General features: G+C 32.6%; 1 protein-coding gene across 1 annotated transcript in view; it reads right to left on the reverse strand.

Moving 5' to 3' along the window:
- LOC117109320 (peripheral plasma membrane protein CASK-like) overlaps positions 1-225 on the reverse strand; it is a 68,395-nt gene extending 68,170 nt beyond the window's left edge. The window contains exon 1 of the mRNA XM_033251591.1: positions 66-225. The gene's annotated coding sequence lies outside the window, so the exon portion shown is untranslated. The remainder of the gene's footprint in view (positions 1-65) is intronic.
- Positions 226-6,533: the final 6,308 nt, after the last annotated feature.

A 6,533-nucleotide genomic window follows, 5' to 3' on the forward strand; every position in this document is an offset into this window, starting at 1 on the left:
CCTAGCTAGCATAGCCTGGGCCTATGCAAGCAAAATAATTACTTCTTCCTTTCAGACATACTTACATTCCAAAAAATACTATGACGCCTGTTTTTACAGACTTGGTTTTCAACAGAAGAACTAAATAAATTCCCTAAGAGAACGTATAATCTTAATATTCAACCTCTTCAACAACTTTTCAACATTAGAATTTAGTGCACAGGGCTGGGCAATTCAAAGGCGCATGCGTAGCGACCTTATTCGCGAATGATGGGATACAAATAGATAAACACACCACCACAATACGACTTTGGAAAGACTACAAACTTTACATTTTACAAGAGGGAAGCATTACGTCAGGACGTCAGGACGTTTCCCCCTGCGTACTGAAAATGATAAAATAAAGATATTTTTTTAGCGAAACATAAATCGAGATTTCATGTTCACATAATGAGAGTAGATTTGTTAATCTTTGACAAAAATATAAATCTGAAAAATAAATAACAGACTGATAAATTGGTTTGTTCACTCAATAAAAAAAATAGGGCATATTAAATGCTTTAACATGATAAAATAATTTATTAACTTTTAATGAGACACCAGTCAATTCAGTTTTTATAGGTGACGTTTAAGGAAATTCTTAAATTTAATAACGGTAGATTACAGGTCTATGGAGAAAATTGGAGTTAAGTTGTATACTACTTCAAGACGCTTGCCTTCTAATCAAATGGTCCTGGTTCAATTTATTTATTCCTGTTACGTAGCACTTTCTCGGCTTTATTAAAATAAATCTATTCCCTAAAAGCCTCATAAAACTGGTTTTTAAAAAATGCATGGTAGAATCGGATGCGAATAAAAAGGTGGTGACGCAAGATAATTGTCCGGCCCTCTAATATATATCGAGAGGGGACGGATACGTACTTTCTCTCTTATCATCTCGCAATGTGAGTACTACATAGTTGGGGTACTTTTAAATAACATAAAAGGCACGGACCACTGATCTCTACTATAGCTCATTGGCTAGTTTTAGCGCGGTCACCGACGCCATGTTGGAGGGCCTATGTGACGTATTTTTGTTTAGCTATGTTTGTTTTGGTATTTGTTTAAATTATTGTTAAAAATAACGATTCTTGCAATAACTTTTAATAATAAATTTAAATTTAAATTAATGATTATTTTTCAAATCATCTAACCACTTGAATTTACTATTTATGCAACTTTTTTAAAAAAGTGCAAGCAAAGTTATATGCGTTGTTAGTGATCAATGCCATTATAACAACGCGACTTCGCTCGTGCTTTTGTAAACTGCATAAACAGTCACGTCGAGTGGTTAGATGATTTGAAAAAATTCTTACGTTTAAATTTAATTCTTATTTATTGAAAAGTATACGGTATATATACTGTCTCTTATACACATCTAGATGTGTTATGTATATATAATTATGTGTATATATATATACATGTAGTAGTGTGTATTTTTTGTGTTTATTAAGCCTTTGATTCTTATTATTTGATTAATTTATTTTGCTATTCTTTTAAATTCCCCTTTAGATTAAAGTAATACAGTTCTAGGATAGGTTATCAACCTGAGCTGCATTCCATTTTCTATAGTCTACAGTATGCAATACTCTCTATTTCTTAGTAGATTGTTCCCCTGGATTTAGTCAGTGTATTGTACATTCCTGTGGTCTTATAAGGGAAGTGTCCTGTCCACCTAAACTTGATGGATGACCGGAACCAAGATAGGGAATGGAAAGTGACTTAGGGTGTTAACCAATACTAGGAACCAATAAGAATTAAATTTTCTGATGATTAATAAAAATAATAAACCAATGGAATACGTTAATATGCGAACAAGGAGGAGTCATGTCCTTCTTTAAAACACTCCCAACAGTTTGATAGAGAGGAGCAGTTGAGAAAGAAATCCAGTCCAGCGAGAGGAGAGCGGTACCTCAGCCCGAGGGCAGTGGCTCTGGCCATTTGGCTATTCCATCAGAGTACTGTACCAACAAAATTCTACACTGTATTCCACCCCTGTCCAAAGCCACCCCTGTACAAAGCCACCCAACAATGGATTATACCATTGTAAGGTAGGGGTGGTCGACAATGGGGCTGATGCTGGTCTACAATGGGGTTGATGCTGGTCTACAATAGGTTTTTGCTGCAGTGCTATGAGTGTCTTTGTATCAGCTTTTGTGTATTATGAATTAGAAACTGGGTGTAGTCTACATAGGCATAAACATCATCAGCTTCTAATGATGCAATTGAGTGGGGGGTTTTTTTTAATTTTTATATGATAATATTGATCTATGTTTTTATACATACTTTCATTACTATTGATATACTATATTAATAGACAGTATTTTATCAGGTAAAAAACAAGGTATACTTTACTTTTGTTATACTTGTATACTGTAATGCAAGGCTATATTTTCTTTTTCTTTTTTGATTATTTATTATTCTTAATTGTATCAGAAGTAACAGCAATCAAAGTAAGGTGTTTACTATGTTAATGATTATAGTGGAACATAAATGCCTCTCAATCATAAATTTATCATCGTGGAAATTCAATTTGTCTGGCCATAACATATAACATAAAGGCATTGTCATCGAAATGTCCTACTTATTCATTTTTTTTAGTTCAATAATTAATAGTAATTTCTCAAAAATTTTATTATAATAAAAAAATAATATTAATACTACTGAAAAAAAGAAAAAGAATAAAAGTTTAAAAAATACATTTCCACTTAATTGCATAATTAAGAGAAGCTATGATGTTTATGCCTGTGTAAGGGAAATTAATATTAAGGTACACTGTAAAAAGAATAAATTGTTGACTGTAAAAATAAAAAGAAAATACATTTCCTTACATTCATATAATTACCCATGTTACATTTATTGCAGTAAATCATATATACCACATTAGAGTGATCACAATCTAATCTGGGGGTGCATATATATGCAATCTGTCCCAGGTACATGGAATAAGCTGTCTGTTGTGATGACAGTGCAAAGTTGGCACCTAGGTTTTAAACATGGTGTGTTTCCATACTCTTGGGTGGTAGGAAGTAATTTGGATGAAGTCAAAATCGATTTCAAATTGGGTGGCTGTCGTCTAGCAATGATAGGTGGATTGCAAAAAGGAGGTGCAATCCTGGATATATATATATATATACTGTATATCGTTATACGTCACGTAGGTCCTCCAACATGGCGTCAGTGTCCTCACTTATTATCTGTACACAGATTGGCCGATGAGCAATCCAGCTATTGTACTAGAGATCAGTGGATCGGACGCAGGGACAGAGCCTTGGTGGGGTCTACTTAGGTGATAAAAAAAAAAACAGATACGGCACTGTATCTAAAAAATATTTTTACAAAATATTAAAGTATATTCAGAAAAAAATATTCTCAAGCCATATATACTTCATTTCGCTCTGAGGCTTAGTATTGGGTATTTCATGAGGCTCTGATAGAATATAATATTGACAACAATAGAACAATCATCCACCTACTTATAATGAAGTAAATCTAAAATGTATTTATGAAGTATGATCACCTAGACGTGATTCAAAAACGTACATAATTAAACCAACTTTAAAATATCAAACAAAAACAATTGCTTTAAAGATATGCTTTTAAAGAGTATTTTAGTGTACCGTGGTACAAAGCATACGTAATTACAGTACATGAGTGAAAGAAAATAACCTTCAATTAATTCAAAAGATACCAAGCCCTTCATGGCTTGTGGTTTTTTTTTTCTTTCTTTTTATTTTTTGGTGGGTGTGTGTGTGTTTTTTTGTTTTTGTTTTTGTTTTTTTAAATAAATAAATAATAATCAATGCGCTGTCGAAGAAAACTAAACAAAAATGCCAAATATTGGAAGTCCACATTTAATGTATTCGCCTTTTTTCTTTTTTTTTTTTTAGTAATTTCTACCGTATTAATTAAAGATTTACATAATATTTGTGCTTCTTTTGATATTTTACTATCCAGATACGCAATAAGAGGTAATTATTTGCTTTACAATGGAGTCAATCACATGTATTTTATCGTCTTTCTATAATGATAAACCTTTTCCTCTACGTAGTACACGTTACTTTTTACATTGTTTTGCCTGTAGATATAATTTAGTATAGTATGTAGTTTTCTATATCCCATATAAAGCCTTGGATCGTTAAGGGCATGTGTTTAGTCATTCAATCCATAGATGCTTAAGCTTGTGTTTAAAAAATTATACTTAGCGCCCTCTCTCGGATAAAGTAACCATCCCAACATCAAAATGATGTTTTAATCAACCGACGAGAAAAAAAAATTGTACCATTACCGGTACATTAGCTAACAATTGTCATTAAGTTCTACAGTCTGTTTTATATACTTTTGTGTGAAATAAACGACTGTGTCTGAGTGCCGATAAGTAAGACAACATCTCTATGGAGATTATATCTTTTTATCCAGAATGAATTTTATAAAGGCAACCAGTTTTTTTGTTTGTTTGTTTTGTTTTGTTTTGTTTGTTTGTTTGTTTTTGTTTTTTGTCACTTATCAATTGGAGTAGTCATCGATTACACGAAAAATGTAGTTTCCTCAACGGTGATGGTTCAATACTTTGAATTCCATTGATTGTTATATTAAGCCCTGTCTAGACTATCAAATTTTATTTGACAAAGTGACATGCCTAATATGGTCATGATGACGTCACATATGCACATCATAATGGGCATACAACAGTCTTTTGTCGAAGAAATTTTATAATCTGGACAGAGATTTATGTATTTCTTAGATTCTTTATCCATAATGTGTGTTATTCCTACGCGCGCATACGCGCCCATAAAAGGCTCATTACGTGCGCCTCTGTTTAGCCAATTGATTGGCCACCTAATGTAATTTACATTACAAGCGAATAAATGCGGGCTCGGATTTAAATATTACGTAATATTGCGAAGTGCTGACACTTTATATATAAATAAATTGATCCTCTTTAGCTCAGCCTTGAAATTAAGTACCTCTATCTATTGATCTCTCAATTAAAAATTGTCATAAACGTTTAGGCCTATTATAATTTTCCAGCATGTTTGTACGACACAAAGGCAGACATTAAATAATAGTACATTAATTTACATTTAATTCCGTATCTCGGTGCGTAGGCTTACTGCATTGCGTTCATAAATGCAGCCCTCTGATTTCCATTAATCAATGTAATGTTGTTGTTGAAAGAAGTCAAAATAATAAAATATGGAATGCATATTAGGTCTATATTATATTTTTTATTTTAATTCTTAGTGAATTTAATTAAAATAGTGTGTGTAGAGTTCCCTTTTAAATTTCCAAGTGTGTCCCCTTTCCGAGTAATTTTCCCCCGTGGGCCATGAAGCGCGACTCGTTTTATTGGAACTAGAAACTAAATGGCTAATTACTGCTACGTTTAAAACAATAATGTGCATCCGTAGCTTACATAGCTACTGTACCGTACTTTGTCCTGTGGTTGGTTGTACGGTACAACGTTTCTTTATGAACATATTACCGTACGTAGGCCCAATCATAATTAAATCAGTCTCTTAATGAGTCTATGGTCATAATGTAAACATAAACTTAGGCCCATTCATTGTCGGTTTGGCGGAATATTCGCAAACAAAAACCATTAACGGCATTCCACAGTATGCCCGGCGAAATGAAATGATCATTTGTTTAGAAGTATACGAGTGCTGTGAAAATATGGGCCTACTATACGTTTGTATACTCGAAAATATAAAATATGGGTTATGAGATACAAAAATGTCTTTATGCAATAACAGAAAACGTTCAAAGCTCATCGTTACCTGTCCACGAAGTATCAAAACGGAAGAATATGAGGGCGCCTTACTTCCATTCATTACTTTTTAGACGTTGTTTTATGTTTGTGCCTCATTATATACTGATTTTCTTTTCTATGCAAGTATTAATGTTCGCGAAATCTTATAATAATGTACAACATGGAAACTTAATTATTCTTACTTGTACGAAATGTAAATAACGTTAAATGTGAGTACAATTACACGAATGCTTTAAAGGAAGAAGGTAATAAATAAGTTTGCTGATCAATGCTTTCCATTTAAACATGTCTTTTCGAAAACCAAATTTAATGTCTACGATAAAATATATAACATTTGGTCTTCTAAACTTATCCTTATTAGGTAAAGGGATCATTAATGAAAAAAATATATCGTGAAGAAATATATCTAGGCCCCATGCATCATTAAAATATCTCTTGGTTTGTAAATGAATACATTAGACTTTTTGTTTATTTTAGTAGTGTAATTGCTTATTATTTGCTTTTGTTTTCGTCAAATAGCTTGGGCTCAGTTAGCCAAACAAAGCTAAAATGTTTAAAGAATGTTCTACCATGTTACACAGATCACATTAGTATCAGAAGCAACAGGATGGAAGTTAATGGGCCTAATCAATTATTAATCATTCAAAATGAGGAAAACACACCGATAATAGGCCTGTTTACTAGTTTCACGATCGTGATTCTAAATTTAGTAAATGTAGAATCCGAGACGCAGAGAAGGTAT

Source organism: Anneissia japonica, unplaced genomic scaffold (assembly GCF_011630105.1).
Source record: "Anneissia japonica isolate Jap-2015-1 unplaced genomic scaffold, ASM1163010v1 scaffold287761_len698747_cov189, whole genome shotgun sequence".
Taxonomy (NCBI): Eukaryota; Metazoa; Echinodermata; class Crinoidea; order Comatulida; family Comatulidae; genus Anneissia; species Anneissia japonica.